Genomic DNA, 17,235 nt, shown 5'->3' with positions numbered 1-17,235 from the left:
GGAAGGTAAACTGTGTTTCCATGCGCTCTGGTTTTCATCACGTCCCGTTGCACCAGAAGTGGTTTATGTTGGTTTCCATTTCCCTCACTGAGCAGCAACTGCAGTCACAAGACATTGTTTTGCATTCCACAGTCCAAGTTACTGTTGCATTCCCACGGGAATGGGAGACTGGATGTGACGTACACTGGTTTCCTGTTTTTTTACTGTTCTCTCGGTTTCTTTGTTAGAGAGACAGTTGCTTTTCTGCTCTCACAGAGGCAAGATGCATGTTTGTATTCTCTCACATAGAGTGGAAATAAAGTTAAGAATGTGGCACATACTGCTTATCCTTCTGCTGTGTGGACTACTCTGCTTGGGCTCAAGATGAGACGAGCCTGTATCAGCTTCAGATGGGCCGAAGCTGGTCAAAATCTCACAGTTTAGTCCTGCTGGCCACATGACCCGGAAAGCTGTCTGTGCACTAACACCGGCTCCCTCATCCTGAAAATGAGATAAGCGCCGCAACCCCATAGTCACCTTTGACTGGAATTAACCATCCAGGGGTCCTTTACCTTTTTTCACCTATGTGAACAATAAACCATTTCTCGTAAAGAAACCAGTCTCCACTGTGCCTTGGTTTCCCAATGGAAACATGACCAAGCAGTGTGCCAGCTCTACTCTAGGAAGCTCCCTGTGTGACTTAGAGCCCCGATTGTGACATCACGTGGAGAACATCAGCAAGTAAAGGAGGCTCTCTACATCAGACCTTTGCCATCACATTCATGCCAGGTGTAAACTGGGTAAAGCTCACATGCCAGAGGGGATGGGGCTTGGCAGCACACTGCTATTCACCCTCACATGTTTACTTACACATAAGTAAAAGGAAGACCCCAACAGGGCTTTGTGTGTATGGTGTTCCCTCTTGGGTTGCTTGCCAGGCCTTCTGAGATCCCAGGAATATTTTTAGAAGGTGGGCAAAGTAAAACATGTTTTGCTGTTTTTATTTTAACTACTTCTTTAGGTGTTTATCTTGTGAACCACCCTGAGATCTTTCGAGGAAGGGCGATATATCAATCTAAATAAAATTTAAAATAATAAGTAATAAAGGAGGGCAGGGAGTGAGGAGGCAGGCTACTTTCTCAGAAAAATTAGGAGAGCAGTGCCTGTTTGCCTCATGTCTCAAGTTCTATAAACGCTAGAAACTGGCTCTTTTTAGAAGGATAAAAAGGAAAGCTGGTGATTATGATTCCATACCCTCAAACATTTCTACGATGAAAATAATTCCATTCCAGAATCATAATAATAATAATTTATTATTTATATCCTGCCCATCAGACTGGGTTGCCCCAGCCACTGAGTGGCTTCCAACATATTTAAAAAACATAATAAAACTATACAGGACTGCCTTCAGATGTCTTCTAAAGGTTGAATCTTCTTGGCTCGGGGGGTCACATAACTCCATACCCTCCAACATTTCTCTGATGAAAATAGTGACGTCCTAAGGAAAAGCGGGACATCCCGGGATCAAATCAGAAACTGGGATGGCTTCTGTAAATATGGGACTGTCCTTGGAAAATAGGGACACTTGGGGGTGGTCTGTGGTTCATGGGGGTGCAAGGAGGACTGCCTCCCCCATGGGTGCCTGTAGGGATATCGCGGAGTGGGGAGTGGGGTCCGGAGGGAGCACACTTCCCCACCAGCAGGCAGCCACAGTCTGCCTGCATGCGTGACCTTGGGGTGCAGGGGCAAACCCTCCCCCAGACAAGCCACAGCTGTCTGTACATCGTTCCACCTCTGCCTGACCTTTCGCGATCTCAGCAGTTTGCGGTGTCCTGTCTGTAACCCTTTTCCATGAGATGTTTGTCTCCTACGTCATACATTGAGCAAGGGGGAAATGACGCTGTGGAACAGGTGCCAAAATAGCTCTGTACCACCCCACGATTTCGGGATGGAAGATGTGTAAAGGTCACAGCCCAAAAATGTATTTGCCTAGCTTGCATGTTTGTCTCAATAAAAGGAGGCTCCACAGGAATGGTGGTAGCTGGCTCGCTCACTACAGCCCACCTGTGCGCAGCTCACATCATGATCAACACCTGTCTTGGGCCTTCACTTGGGCCCCCCTTTCAGTGGGGAAACCCACTGAAATCCTGATACATCTGGTCAGTCCTAAGTCTGGCTTTCAGTCCTTTCCGTCTTCAAATGTAAGCCCCCCACCCCCATGGCTGTTTCGTTCAGTAGCTTTGTGAGATGGGAAAGGAGTTGGGCATGCAATCATTTCTACATCAGCAGGCAGACTTGCTGTGCTAATCCTTTTCTGAATATAAACTGGGGAGTTCCGCTGCAAAAAAAAATTGCACGCATCTTAATTTAGATTTGGGGGAAACGGTGACGACCTTTGGGGAAACAGTTTCGTTGATGGTAGGGCTGGGAAGGAATTTGGAATGGGAAGGAAAACTACATTATGCAAGCATTTGGGACCCATTCCTTGTGGGATGGGCAGATACCTTCTCATACCAGGATAGCTATCAAGCGTGGGTGGCTTTTGGTAATGGGTGTTTTCACTTTTAGGCCTGGGGGCCGTGTGGTGACTTCCCTAACCAGCATGATGGTGTGCCAATGAGATGGCAACCATCATTTAGATGTTGGCCCTGATGACATGGGAGCTGTAGCTGCGCAGTCCTTGAACCAAAAAATTGGTTGCTAGGTTTCAAGGTGACTTTTTCGTGAAATGCTACTTGTTCTAAGCCCTAGATAGGCACACCTGTGTAGCCTCAAAGTGTGGATGAGATGGTGGCATCAGGAGGAGGGTTTGAGATCTGGTTCCTTCTCTAAGGGCAACACTTGCTTTGAGTCACAAGCAGGAGAAGTTTCTTGTCTTCATGTCCTGCTTATGGACTTCTCATGGATATCTGGTTGGCTGCTTTGAAAACAGGATGCCAGACCAGACAGACCTTTGATCAGATCCAACAGGTTGCGTGGTGAGTTCCCGCCTCCCCCCAGCAGAAATAAAGACACATGACGCAATTATTTAGGTTAATGGGCTAAAATGGCCACAACTTTATTGGTTACAGGTAATGAGCGGTATTGGCTTAGGCATTGGTCCTAATCGACTATCCAGCTTCAGCCTGTCTGCTTGAAGTCCGGGAAGGGTTAGCCACCAGTAGAGGGAGTCCTGCTGATGCACATCAACTAGGAACTCCCCCCGGGGTCACCGCTCGGGGGCATGCCTTAGGCCCTCACCTCCATAGGCTTCGGACAGAGCCACGCCCCCCGGAATCCTTTATCGGACTACCCTTCAATATGTGGGGGAGGTGATGGCGCTTCCTCCCCCTCTTCCATCTACATAACAATACCCCTACCAATGCCTAACCGCCAATGCCAAGGAAGTTGTGACACTACGAGGTAGACGAAAATCCAAGTGGCTGGTGCCAATTTGCCAAGTGGAAAAAATTCCTACCAAGCCCCTTAACAGCGACCAACCGAGGTCCATAGCAAGGTCAAAGGAAACCTTAAAGGGAGGGAAGGTGGGAAACCGGAGCAGCTGAAGCGGTCGAAAGAGGGAGATCCCCAGCCGCTCCAGCACTAAATAGGACAGGCCACACACCCCAAGCCAACCGATTGGCTGGCCAATGGGTGACGTGCCCAGGGATTCCCTCAATCACACGGAGGCTGAGAGCCAGCCCCCGCGCACATGGAGGAGGCGTGAAGCCAGCAACCCCACCTCTTCTCTAGCTCGGAAGTGGATTTCCTTCTTATGGTCTTATGTATTGAGACACAAGCCCCAGTGAGTCCCAAGGGATGCTTATAAGGCTACAGTGCAGATGCAAATCCCGTTTTAAATGCAGTTCCATTCCACTGAATAATCCTTATATCTTCCATGTTTTCTATAGCGCTGTCTCCTACTTGATGTTACAGAGAAATACATCTTTCAGTTTTCTGGGGTGCTTTTTCTTTTTTAAGGACAAAATTGCAGTTATTTGCTGGGCCACTGCCTGGTTTTGTGGCTAAAAAGAGGTCTGCAAGGGGCGCCGGTATCAGATGAAGGACACTCATTATAAGGAAGGGCGACGCTGGGGCTAATTCTCATGTCATCTAGATAATGAAGGCAACTCGGCAGGCTCTGCCCTTTGCCTGCCACATCTCCGTCCCCAAGATCATGCTAGATAAAGGCAATAAAGCAAGATAATAACCCAGGAACCCGTTTGCCAACCTGCGGTCACCTACGGATTTAAGAAGAGGGAGGATGAAAGCTGGGCTAACGTCCTCCTTTCTCACAAAACTTGAGAGGTACCTTTTGCCGTTAATATCAGAGGATAATGAACAAATGCAGCAGGGACATTGGTTTCCTTTCTTTCTTTTCAACACCTTTTATTACCTTTATTGGCACACACCTCTCTAACATCTGCATACACGCTGATCCCACAAGCCCAAAGGTTAGAGGAAAAGAGTCGCATCCACAAAACAGATTGCTGCTAGTCCTTGGGTCAGTCATGCAGTTGGGTGAATCAACCCCTTTCCAGGTGGCACTGGATGTTGGGAGTCTGTGCAGAGATGTGCGGAAAGAAAGAGTCTGATAAGACTGCTGGTAGGAAGGATGAAGAAAGCTTCAGGTGTATCCCTCATAGCTGGGGGAGAAAAGCCATTCCAAGTGTAGGTTCTGCCTGCTTCTTGGGAGAAAAGCAATGACAAACCTAGACAGCATCTTAAAAAGCAGAGACATCACCTTGCCAACAAAGGTCCGTTTAGTTAAAGCTATGGTTTTCCCAATAGTGATGTATGGAAATGAGAGCTGGACCATAAAGAAGGCTGATCGCCAATTAGAGTTGATGCTTTTGAATTATGGTGCTGGAGGAGACTCTTGAGAGTCCCATGGACTGCAAGAAGATCAAACCTCTCCATTCTTAAGGAAATCAGCCCTGACTGCTCACTGGAAGGACAGATCCTGAAGCTGAGGCTCCAATACTTTGGCCACCTCATGAGAAGAGAAGACTCCCTGGAAAAGACCCTGATGTTGGGAAAGATGGAGGGCACAAGGAGAAGGGGATGACAGAGGACGAGATGGTTGGATAGTGTTTTCGAAGCTACCAGCATGAGTTTGACAAACTGCGGGAGGCAGTGGAAGACAGGAGTGCCTGGCGTGCTCTGGTCCATGGGGTCACGAAGAGTCAGACATGACTAAACGACTAAACAACAACAACAGCAAGCTGGAGCAAAGAAGCCAGCACAGTTGCATGGAAACTCACACTTGGACTAACTTGGAGGGGAAGCAGGAAGGAACAGAGAAAGAATAAGAGGGGGAAATAGGTTTGAACTTTCATAAAATCATAGAGTTGGAAGAGACCACAAGGGTCACCTCATCCAACCCCCTGCAATGCAGGAATCTCTTTGCCCAACATGGGGCTTGAACCCAAGATCCTGAGATTAAGAGTCCATTGCTCTACTGACTGAGCCTCTTTTATCGCTGTTGCCGCTCTTGGAGGAGCTGCTTCACTTCTGATCCCATTCATTCGTAGAGGAGGTTGACAAGGACACCCTGAGCCTTGGCAGTGCCTCAGTCCCTGTCACTGAGATCTTTCTGGAAGGGTTGCCCGACATGTCTCTCTTTTGCTCTGAGCTGGTGGCAGAAGGGAAGCTACACCTTGTAATCATCATACCCTATTTTTGAGCCTTTTCCTCTCGGCCTAATCTCACACTCACACAGCAGGAAGAACGGGAGGCGAAGTGGCTCCTTCCCTAGGAATGCAGCTCGGTTTCAAGTTGCTGATCTGGTTCTTTTCTTCTCCTTCTCAGAGTTCATGCTGAGGCTGTGCCGGTAGCACCCGCCGTAGCCGTTCGAGCTCGCTGGCCCAGTGGGACTAATTACTGCATTTACAGTAAAACATGCAAGGAAATGTATCTCCCTATCTCTGCATAGCCAAGATTACTGGAGGATAACCTACTACATTACACAGATTAATACTCCAGTGAGTAAATTAATCCTCAGAATTTCACTCACTCCTTGTGGCTTATAAATTTTAATTGGCTCTAAACTGCCACATGAATTTATGTGAATGTCTATTGATGCAGTGGAAGAGATCAGAAATTACTCTATCAGCCTTCGAACCTTCAGGATAAGAGAGCAGGCTATGCTGAGACCAATTTACAAACATATATTAAATGTCCGTAAGGTGGGGATTCAAAACTTTTACATATTACATAAATCTCGGAATTAAGAGGAACGAAAGCACTGCAGAGAGGAAGACAAAGGCTGCAATTTAAATGGACATATTTGCTCATTGTAGCTATGCACGGGTGTCTCCCATCAGCACATCGCCACAACTGAGTCAGTCATCTCAATTACCTCTTGATTGCTTAGATGGCTTTAAAAAAAAATTAAATCAATACGCAATAAGTTTACCAACAAATATTAGTCAGGATAGCTAATCAGAGTATCCCTGTTCTGGATGAGCTGAGTGAAATTTAGGGATGGAAAACTCTTGGTCCTCCAGAGCTAGCCAATGTTAGGGGTGGGGGAGCCAACAGCATATGAGGGGCCACTAGTTCCCCATTCCTAGTGCAGTTTATCTCTCTCCGGTGGGGGCAGGTAGCTCAGATGGCCAACGCAGAGCCGCACACTCCTTTCTCTCTGGGAGAAGGGGGTGTTGTCCCATACCCAAAGGCCTGGCCTTGGCACGGCTTGTCTCCCCGCAGGGCATCTGTCATGGGGGCACCTGGTTGCACCCTCTTGTGCCGCCACCCCCACAGCCTCAGGCATGCTACACCAGTGCTCAGAGAATCTCACTATTCCAACAAAAGAAAGTTCTTAGACTTGACATCAGGGAGAACAGTTTGGAAACCATTCGTTTCTGTTGAACATACAGGAGTCATGGTTCTCTGTACGCTCCCCCAATCCATGATTTCCTTCTCCTCTCTTCATCCTCATTCACCTGTTCATCCTATGGCCCGCCAAGCCAAACCGGCTTTCTATGGTGCCCTGTCAGGTGCTCGGCAATCCCCTATTCTTGCAATTCCAGGCAGACAGGAAAACCAGCAGGTTTCACAAGATCCCTGGGGGCTGCCAAGAACCACATTCAGCTTGAAGGGTCAGGTGTTGCAAAAGCCCATTGGAAGAGGTGAAAGACAATGGGTTGTTGTCACTGGATTTTGTGCCAAGATCTCCCTTGGAATCTATGGGGGAAGATTTCAGTTGCTACTCATCAGCTTGTTTGAGGTGTGGGTTTTTTATTATTTAAAAAAGCTGCTAAATTAGGGTGATTTTATGGGAAGGAGGCAGTCAGCACGGGGAGAGGAAGAAGAAGCCTCTTGGATCTGAACAATGTAACTGCTTTGGACTTTGGAAGAGAAGGAAAAGAGTGATGAGGTTGATGCTCATGTTTACTGGAACTGCGCAGACAACCAAGATTATTTGGTTCATTTCTAACTTTAAAAGCTGAGGGTCTTAATTAGTTAGATTAGAATGGCTCATTGACTCTGGTGAGCTTATGATAGGCTATCAAGCAAATTGCTGGAGACCTTCAATTGCAAGAAAGGGGTCTTGCTTTTTCTTCTCTGCATCACTTTTCTCATCCACTCTGGAAAGATCACCCAGTGCCATCTGTTGGGGCTTGAAACAGGTTCAGATCAAATAGCCAATGCCTTGTGCAGTCATATCATGAAGGATGCCAGCCGGAAGAATGAAGAAAGCATAGCATCATTTAGGCAAGACTAACCTTTGAACGACACCTTTGGGATACTTATCTGGAAGGAAGGTCTCATCTCTTGTTTAACTAGCCCTGCTCCATCCTCAGCGGTCCCCCTTTTCTCAATGAGTGTCTACCCCCATCACTGCCATGGCTTCCAGCTGCCAGGCCTACTGTTGCTGCCTTCAGAGGACATTTGAAGCACACTCTTCCCTCAAACTGTCATTTGTTAAGGGTTGCTGGGAACTGTAATTCTGTGAGGGGTAAATTACAATGCCTGAAATTCATCAAGGGAGTTTGTGGTTCACCTCAGGTGTCAAAATGTCTCGGGCTGGCCCTGACTCTCACTGTCGCTGCTGGATGGATTGGTGGGGGTTAGGAGTCCCACAACCTCTGGAGGGCTGCAACCCTGCTCTAAGACATACACAAAAGGCCCTTGAACTTCAAGAGAAGTTTTAACTTTCTGGGGTTCACTGGGTGTTACAGATAACTACGTGTAACTGAGCCTAAGTGTCTTTGTTTCCTTGTAAGTAAGATAAAATAAAATAAAAAGCTTTGGGAAGTGGGGCTTTGAGTGTGAAAGTGTCAGGGGAGGTGGTGCCTTACCCTTTTCTCATACCAAAAGGGTTTCCCCAACTCAGTTAATCCAAGCACTTTTTACTACAGACAAATGTTGTGGTCTTCAGGTTTTAATGCCAGCCATGGAATCTCCCAGTGCCTTGTTTTGCAGGCCTTGCATTTATTGTTTCCAAAGCAAGTAAGAACGTTTTTTACTCTTTAGTCAGAGATATATAGTCTGAACTCTTAATGTCACCTTAATGTTATTTGTCTGGGCCTAAAGAGCTGAACTCTGAATTGATGGGGTTTTCATTTCCTCTTACTGAGATATAATTAATGCTTCCTGAAACCAGTCAGGCTCAGGATATTTTAATTCAATTGTAACTATGCAAGGCTCTCTACAATTAACTCCACGAAGCAAGACCAGCCAAGTGGGTGCATTACTGCTCCATTTTAAAGTAAAGGTGCAGAGTTACTATAAAAGAGGGAGCTGCACAGACAGAACGGGTGGTGCCAGTTGACCTAGAGGGAAGACATGCTTTAGAAAATCTGGGAGCCTCACAACACCAGCTACCTTTACAGCTCTAGCAGTGATTAGAGATAAATGAATCTGCCAATTTTGGTTTCTCCTGGTTTCTCTTTTTTTTCCCCAACCGTAAACTCAATTTGCCACATTTCCACATCAGTTTGCTAGAAAAAGAAAGCTGTGGTGAGAAAAATTGTCAGCGTATTCTCATCCTAATACATGCAATTGTTTTCTTACTCCATGTATTTTTACCTAATACGTGCATGTTTGCAAGCTGTTTTCCCATATGTAATGCACTTCTGCATATTATTTTCACAAAGGTATGCATTTGATAAGTTTTAAAATGGTCTTCTTGCAAACTCTCCAAAGGTCAGGTTCATGTGCTTTCCCATACACCAGTCAGAAAAGTTGCGTGGGCAGTAAAATTTAGCTTTGTGATAAAAATTCCTAGCTTATTGGTATAGGCACTCAAGAATGGCTGGTGAGAGCCATGCGGCTGAGCTGGAGCAAGTAGCTCAGACCTGTTTACACGCTGAATTATAAGGTAAACTGAATACAACAATAGGCTTGATTACCTATATCCTCCCAAGGCAAGGAAAAGTGACAAAGCTAAGCCTGGTAGAACAGCTTACTCGGACCGGTTGGTACAGGGAATTGAGGTCGGAGTGAAACAATATAAATTGAAAGCATTTGCAGATGACCTGGTATTAACATTGCAGGAGCCTGTCTCTAGTACTAAAAGAGTGTTAGAATTAATTTCGGACTTTGGTCGGGTGGCGGGGTTTAAGCTGAACAAGCAAAAAACTAAGGTTATAGCAAAAAATTTGACAAGTACAGAAACAGATGAGTTTGTGAAAGAAACAGAATTAAATGTGGTTAAAAAAGTAAAATACCTAGGGGTGTATCTGACCTCCAAAAATTTGAATCTGTTTAAGGACAACTACGAGAAATGTTGGTTAGAAATCAAAAGAGATTTGGAAACATGGTCAAGATTGAAACTTTCCTTGTTGGGCCGAATAGCAGCTATAAAGATGAATGTATTGCCAAAAATGCTATTTTTGTTTCAGACCCTACAGGTCGTGGACAAGGTGGAATGCTTTGGAAAGTGGCAGAGGGATATTTCTAAGTTTGTTTGGCAGGGCAAAAAGCCCCGAATAAAGTTTAAGATACTAACTGATGCGAAAGAAAGAGGGGGATTTGCCCTGCCAGACTTGAGGTTATATTACGAAGCTGCAGCCTTCTGCTGGTTGAAAGATTGGATTTTACTGGAAAACACTGATGTCCTAGATCTGGAAGGGTTTGACAATGCTTTTGGGTGGCATGCATATTTGTGGTATGACAAGGTTAAAGTGCACAAATTGTTTAAAAACCACATTGTCAGGAGAGCAATTCTAATGGTCTGGACAAAATATAAAGACTTATTGGAGAGTAAGACTCCGAGGTGGCTCTCACCGGTGGAGGCCAAGGCACGTAAGAGACCTAATATGGAAGCCAATTGGCCTAAATATGGGGAAATCATTGAAAAGATTGGAGACAATTGGAGGTTGCAGAGCTTGGAAAAACTAAAAAACAAGGTGCGAGATTGGTTCCATTATGCACAAATTCAAGAGGTCTTCAAAGTAGATAAGAAGGTTGGATTCCAGGTGGAAAAATCGAAACTAGAGACAGAATTGTTAGAACCAAAAAGTAAACTACTTTCGAGAATGTATAACCTGCTGCTTAAATGGAATACTCAGGATGAGACAGTCAAATCCGCCATGATAAAGTGGGCGCAGGATTTGGGGCACAACATTATGTTTGAAGACTGGGAAAGGTTATGGAACACCGGAATGAAATTTACGACATGTAGTGCCTTGAAGGAAAACATTATGAAAATGATATACCGGTGGTACATGACCCCAGTCAAGCTTGCTAAGATATATCACCTGTCTGATAATAAATGCTGGAAATGTAAAGAGGCGGAAGGGACATTCTTTCACCTCTGGTGGACCTGCCCGAAAGTGAAGGCCTTCTGGGAAATGATTCATAATGAACTAAAAAAGGTACTGAGATTTACCTTACCTAAGAAACCAGAGGCCTTCCTTCTGGGCATGGTGGACCGGAGAGTGTTTAAGAAGGACAGAACTTTTTTTATGTATGCTACTACAGCAGCAAGGATTCTGATTGCAAAATATTGGAAGACACAAGATTTACCCACACTGGAGGAATGGCACACGCAGTTGATGGACTATATGGAACTGGCCGAAATGACTGGCAGAATCCGAGACTTGGGAGAAGAAACATTCGAGGAGGATTGGAGAAAATTTAAAGACTATTTGGAAAAACATTATAAGTTGTATGAATGTTAAAAAACGCACCTTTTAGGAAATTCTAGCTTCAGTAATGTTAAATTAAAGAAATGGAAATTAAGGTACAAGGAGTCAGAGATAGAATAATGAAACAACTTTATTGTGTTAAAATGAAAATGTACATGATTTGGGTTATAATACATTTGAAATTGGGTAACATGATAAAAAGGAAGATATAATAAGTATTGAAATAAGCTAACAAATTGCAGACGTTATGCATCACAGAGAATGCAGGGTTGGGAGGACGTGGGGAAGTCCAACAGATTTGGAAAAAGGAGTAAGAAAAATTTGTAACCTTTCTTTTTTACTTTTATAATACGTTCTTTATTCTTTTTTCTGTATTTTATAAAACTAATAAAAAATATTATAAAAAAAAAGAACAGCTTACTCTATGGTGTTAACCCCTTCATGCATTAATTAGTCTTATGTAGGTTATTTGAGGCTGGTTGTCCCACAGGAAGAGCGAGTGACTAGGCAGTGGCAAGAGGAAGAATGTAAGATCATAAGAATAGCCTTCTTGCTCTGGCCAATGACCCATCTAGTCTAGCATCCTGCTCTCACAGTGGCCAACCAGATGCCTGTGGGAAAGCAGGGAGCAGGAAGAAGTGGACCTACCCAGGTTTGGGGGTCCGCCAAGATCATTTTGCCCAAACACCTTCACAAAAGATCCTGAAACTAACACTGACTATACATAAGCAGACCAAAGGGAGCAGGAGTCCCACCCATCCATCTGGGGGGACGGAAGTACTCTGGGCTGCTTCTGTTTCCTGCTCGACTGGTTGACCAACTCCCAGTCCATCCCTGGTGGGAGAAGAAAGCTAACATTTTTACTGGGAGGGTTTCTCGCTTTCTTCCATTTTTGTGACTTATGAGGCACACAGCCGTGCGATAGAAATCTCATCGCTTACCCTTATCTAAAGGATATCCTCTAATTTGATAGGAAAGTGCAGGAGTGTTTTGAAAAATAGATCTCAGCACAATTTACTGCAGATGCCCTTCAAGCCTCTGCCGGAGGAATCATTTATCAAATATGCGAGAACATGTCACAGCAAGGATTTCTGAGCCTTATCCTAAATTGCGCTTCATATATGGATTAATGAATGAAGTAATAAATCAGGAAAGATTGCTGGTAGCTCTTGGTTCACCGGCTCTTGTGGCTTCCTTTCAAAGCATCCTCTCCCACAAGGCAGCGAGGCAGAGGGTGCTGGGAGTGAGAGGACTGAAATGTATCGGGTTTCCTCTTCGTACTGAAGATTGCCAGTCCTGTTGGCCCTTTCTCTTTGGCTGAAGATCAAGGTAATACTTGAGAAGCCGTGAGACTGGTCAGGAGCAGGGTTGGATTTAGGTTTGATGAGGCCCTAAGCTACTGAAGGTAATGGGGCCCTTTATATGTCCAGCTGTCCTTTGTCAACAACAAATTGTCGCAGTTTTTTGTGTTGAATATATGCTATATGGTAATAGGTATCTAAAGCCATTTGCAACCAGTCCATGCAGAATGTAGGCACCCTATACAGTGGTACCTCGGGTTACATACACTTCAGGTTACATATGCTTCAGGTTACAGACTCCACTAACACAGAAATAGTGCTTCAAGTTAAAAACCTTGCTTCAGGATGAGAACAGAAATTGTGCTCCGGCGGAGCGGCACCAGCAGGAGGCCCCATTAGCTAAAGTGGTGCTTCAGGTTAAGAACAGTTTCAGGTTGAGTACGGACCTCTGGAACGAATTAAGTACTTAACCCGAGGTACCACTGTATATAGAAATGAGCAAACCAGTGATATTTTAGGGAGCAGGCTAGCAGGCAAGGCCCATGGCTTACATCATAGCATCCCACACAACACAAAACACTGTTGCTGTATGTAGGTTTTATTTTATTTGAATAAATATTTATTTGAACCTAAAGGCAGCTGTCCCTCCAAATTTGCACTTTTCTGAATTTTTCACTGCAGTTCTCTAGCTAAGTAATACATACAAAAATACATATGTACTGCAGTGAAGTGTGCATAAAATGTTGCTGAAAATATTGCACAATATCATTGTTTTGCAAAAATGTTTGTGTTGGGCAGAATTGCACACGTGTATTAGGAGAAATTCACACTGAAAAAAGCTGATTTATTGGCATTTTCTTTTCTTTTTTAAAGACTCTCAAGCTGATATGGAAATGTGAAGTCCTGAACTTAAGTGAGGAAAAACAAGGAACTGAAGAAAAGCAAGACAGAGATTCACACATCCCTAGCTGCCTGAGGTAAACTTGATGGCTGAACAGAGATACATCATTTTTATTCACTACACCACACTTTCGAAGACACTGCAGAATGACAGCTTATGGGAGGCTGCTCCAAAAGATAGGTGCCTGATTCCACTATCATATGGAATGGAACTGCTGATGAGATATTATCTGCTGGAGGCCCAGGAAGGCAGCCATGATCCAAACCCCCAGCCAGCGGTTCTTAACCTCTGGGTCCCCAGATGGTGTTGGACTACAACTCCCATCATCCCTGAGCTCTGGCCTTGCTAGCTCGGAATGATGGGAGTTGCAGCCCAACAACATCTGGGGACCCACAGGTTGAGAACCGCTGCGGGCCCTAGCCAAAGCCAGGAGCTATACAAAGGAGTTTGGAAGCACTTGATCCAGTGGCGTAGCGTGGGTTGTCAGCACCCGGGGCAAGGCAAGTAATTTGCACCCCCTAACCCGTGGATTTGCGCCCCCTAACCCATGGATTTGTGCCCCCTAACCCTAACCCCCAGATGTTGTGCCCGGTGTGGCTGGCCCCCCCTGCACCCCCACGCTACGCCACTGACTTGATCTCTCAAGAAGTTAAAACCAAAGCTGCTAAACTACTTTGATTTACTCCTCTGTGTTTACGTGGCCCCTCTTTGCGTGCAGTAATTTAGACCTTGGAAGGAAGCAAAGGCAATGTCACAACCATAAAAAAAAATAATACACTGGACTTGGTAGTTGTCTGGGACTTAACTAGTCCTGAGTCTAAAAACCAATGCTTTTGTCTAAAGTTAGCTTTGCTGGTGTGGCATTGATCAAGCTGTCTAGAAATAGTAAGAACATGGAAGTCATGATGTTTTATTTATTAATTATTATTTTACCTTTCCCTTCCTCTCAAAAGAGCCCAGGGCAAAATATAATCATCATCATCATCATCATCATGTGGTTATTTTGAAGATGGAGAGCACTGTGGAGGCATTTCTAATAGTCAATATCAGGGGACCATATGCTGTTTCTATGGAAATTGCTTGTGAGCTGGTGGGCGGATCATTACCTAGCTGCTAGGGGTGTGCAAAATCCCACAACTCTGCCCCAAGCACCAGACAGGTTTTGTTTTCGTCTCTCTCTCTCTCTCTCTCTCTCTCTCTCTCTCTCTCTCTCTCTCTCATTTGCATCCCTTCTCTTTTAACCGCATGTAAACAGGAGCGCCGTGTTCTGACAGGTTGTCACCAGCCTCATCTTTATCCTGAGGGCTACTACTGTGAAGTACAACTGCTCCCGACAGTCCCTTTCATCTTGTCTACACAGAGTTAAGGAAGAGGCTGAAAGATTTCACCGCGAGAAGCATGTAAAGCCCACTTTAGCATTAATGCGACAACCCTGGAAGAAGCGGAATGAGAAAGCCCCCAAGTGTGGCATCCGTAGCGGGAGCCTTAAGTTTGTCACAAAACAGGCTGCCTCCACACTTAATGCCGCACGTCTCCAAAGGGCTTGGTTATCATATCAAGTGTTTGTTTTGTTCCCTCAGCTCGTCTGTGTTTGTTGTGAGGCAAGGAAAGGTGAAGAAGAAAACTCCTCGAGGAATGGCAGAGGAGCCAAATACACATCCTTTTAAAGTATTCCCACCCACCCCGCCTTGCATCGTTGAAGCTTCATAATCTGGGCTCAGGGAGGCTAGAAATCAAGATTGCCACAGTTCCCCCACTTCTGTTGCCTCCCGCAGAAGGAACACAGCTTGGTCATAATTTAAAATCAGAGATAGCATAGGTTTAGCTGCCTGGTATTTGTTGCTTTGTTAACATTATGAGAGTTCCTAGTCCTCATTGACGTTGTGAAGCATCTGAGTAGGTTTCCATCCTGGCTGTGGGCTTTCTGTCCCCAACTAACTCGGGGCATTTTCAGAAGCGACAATGGGAGCACTTACTGTCACAGAGCGTTTGTAAAGGTGGTTAATGGCAAGATGGCACGCGAGAGAAATCCATAAATCAAATCATTCCAGTCCAGTGCATGGCCTGAAGGACCCATGAAGCATTACCTCCTGCTGAACCTGGAGAGAAGACCACCTTGGATCATTCATGCTCCCTGCCTTGAGCTCTATTAAGGAAAGGTGGGCTAGAATCGATAAAAAGAATAGCCAAAGTAGCTTTTTGCTTTAACCATCACATTAAATTGCTTCAGAGGAGGTTGTTGGCAGTGGGGGTCAAACCAAGGCACATTTAGCTTAGCTAGATCAACCACAAAAGGAATAGGATCATAAGAGGATCTAGAATGCAAAGGGCAACCAGGCAAGGACTGTTAATAATCTGTGCATGCCATCAGTGTGTAGAAGGAGACTCACACTCCCAGTGGCCCTGCACCTCCACATGCAGGTGTTACCTTCAGACAGTCTTCCATGTGTTCAGAGTAAGTGCAGAGGAGGGAGTGGGTCCAGGTTTCTTGGTCCCAACCCCAATATCCAGCCCTATCCATGCATTCCATGTGACATCTGCAAAGGGTTTCACACATAGGATAGGACACACACATAAACTCCTCTCTTTGCAGTGTTGTACCCAAGCAGGACCAGATTTAGATCTAATGTGGCCCTAAGCTACTGAGGATAATGGGGCCCTTTATATGTCCAGCTGTCCTTTGTCAACAACAAATTGTCACTGTTTTTTGTGTTGAATATATGCTATATGGTAATTTATGGACCTAATAGGCATCTAAAGCCATTTGCACTTAACAAACTATGTACAGTATTTTATCAAAGCAATTGTTGAAAAGTCCATGCAGAATGTAGGCGCCCTATATATAGAAATGAGCAAACCAGTGATATTTTAGGGAGCAGGCTAGCAGGCGGGACCCATTTCTTACATCATAGGAACCTACACAACACAGAACACGGTTGCTGTATGTAGGTTTTGTTTTATTTGTTTTTTATCTTATATTTTGGAAATGTACATCCAGGGTTTTTTTTCTTTGTTTTTTTTAGGGGGGCCCCAAGGGAGTGGGGCCCTAAGTTATAGCTTGTTTAGCTTATACGTAAATCCGTCACTGTACCCAAGCATGGTTGGTGAAGGGCAAGGCAGGGTAGGGGAGACGTGTTTGCATCATGTTATGTTGCTTTGCCCGACCCAAATCCAACAGATGAACCACAACACAGCAATCTTTCAAACCTAGCCCTTCTCCGGATTTTGCAAAAAGCAGTTCTCCATCCAAAAGATGTGAACTGGGGGGGGGGGAGCACATGTAAGGTGAAAGCGCACATTAAAATGCACCTGTTAGCAAAAAGAATGGACCAAAATGAATTCCATTTAGAGAAAATTGCTTGCCAAATGTATACATTAGGCCAAGTTCACATATTATGATACACGTGGAGAAAAACGCATTTGCATTTTCCTACAGTCTTTTTTAAAAAAAAGAATTGCAAATGTATGTGGAAGTGAGGCAAACTGAATTTATGATAGGAAAAATCTGAAACTCTTTAATACGGCTGTTCCTAGCTGAGGGTGAGGCAAGGAGACATGGTCCTTCTCCCCTATCTATAGACATGGAAGACTGTCTGAAGTGGACTTTTGTGTACCCAGAATCTAGGTGTCTACAAGTAGCTCACAAGTACATAAATTGTGTGTGCCTGGGGGCCCTTTTCTGGGCTGTGAGCTGAGAATGGAGAGCTAACAGATGCAATGACTGGGTACATGGAGCCAATCAATGCATGGTGACTGGGGACAGCAGGCAAGTTCTCAATCTCCATTCTATGGGCATTTCCAGACTGTCAGGGTGTTCAGGTGGGATTCGATTACATAACGCCAAATGCATGTTGTGTGCCATTCTAGTTGCTTGGAAGGCCTCACACAACAAACCTGCTTCATCCAAAGATCAGACTTTTTTCAATAATGAAAGGGTTGGACGATACACTGGAAAGTGCAGGATATGACCCTCGCT

The 17,235-nt window shown here is 44.9% G+C and overlaps 1 long non-coding RNA gene across 1 annotated transcript; it reads left to right on the top strand.

The window, feature by feature from the left end:
• Positions 1 to 739: 739 nt before the first annotated feature.
• On the top strand, positions 740 to 14,930 carry LOC310845297. Its single transcript, XR_014564626.1, has 3 exons — positions 740 to 949; positions 13,232 to 13,335; positions 14,515 to 14,930. It is a non-coding gene; the product is annotated as an uncharacterized lncRNA (long non-coding RNA).
• The last annotated feature ends 2,305 nt before the right edge of the window (positions 14,931 to 17,235 follow it).

The sequence above is a fragment of the Podarcis gaigeae genome, assembly GCF_964106915.1.
Source record: "Podarcis gaigeae genome assembly, chromosome: 5".
In the NCBI taxonomy this organism is placed as follows: Eukaryota; Metazoa; Chordata; class Lepidosauria; order Squamata; family Lacertidae; genus Podarcis; species Podarcis gaigeae.
The sequence above is the reverse complement of the archived record's forward strand: the minus strand, read 5'-3'. Positions and strand labels throughout refer to the sequence as shown.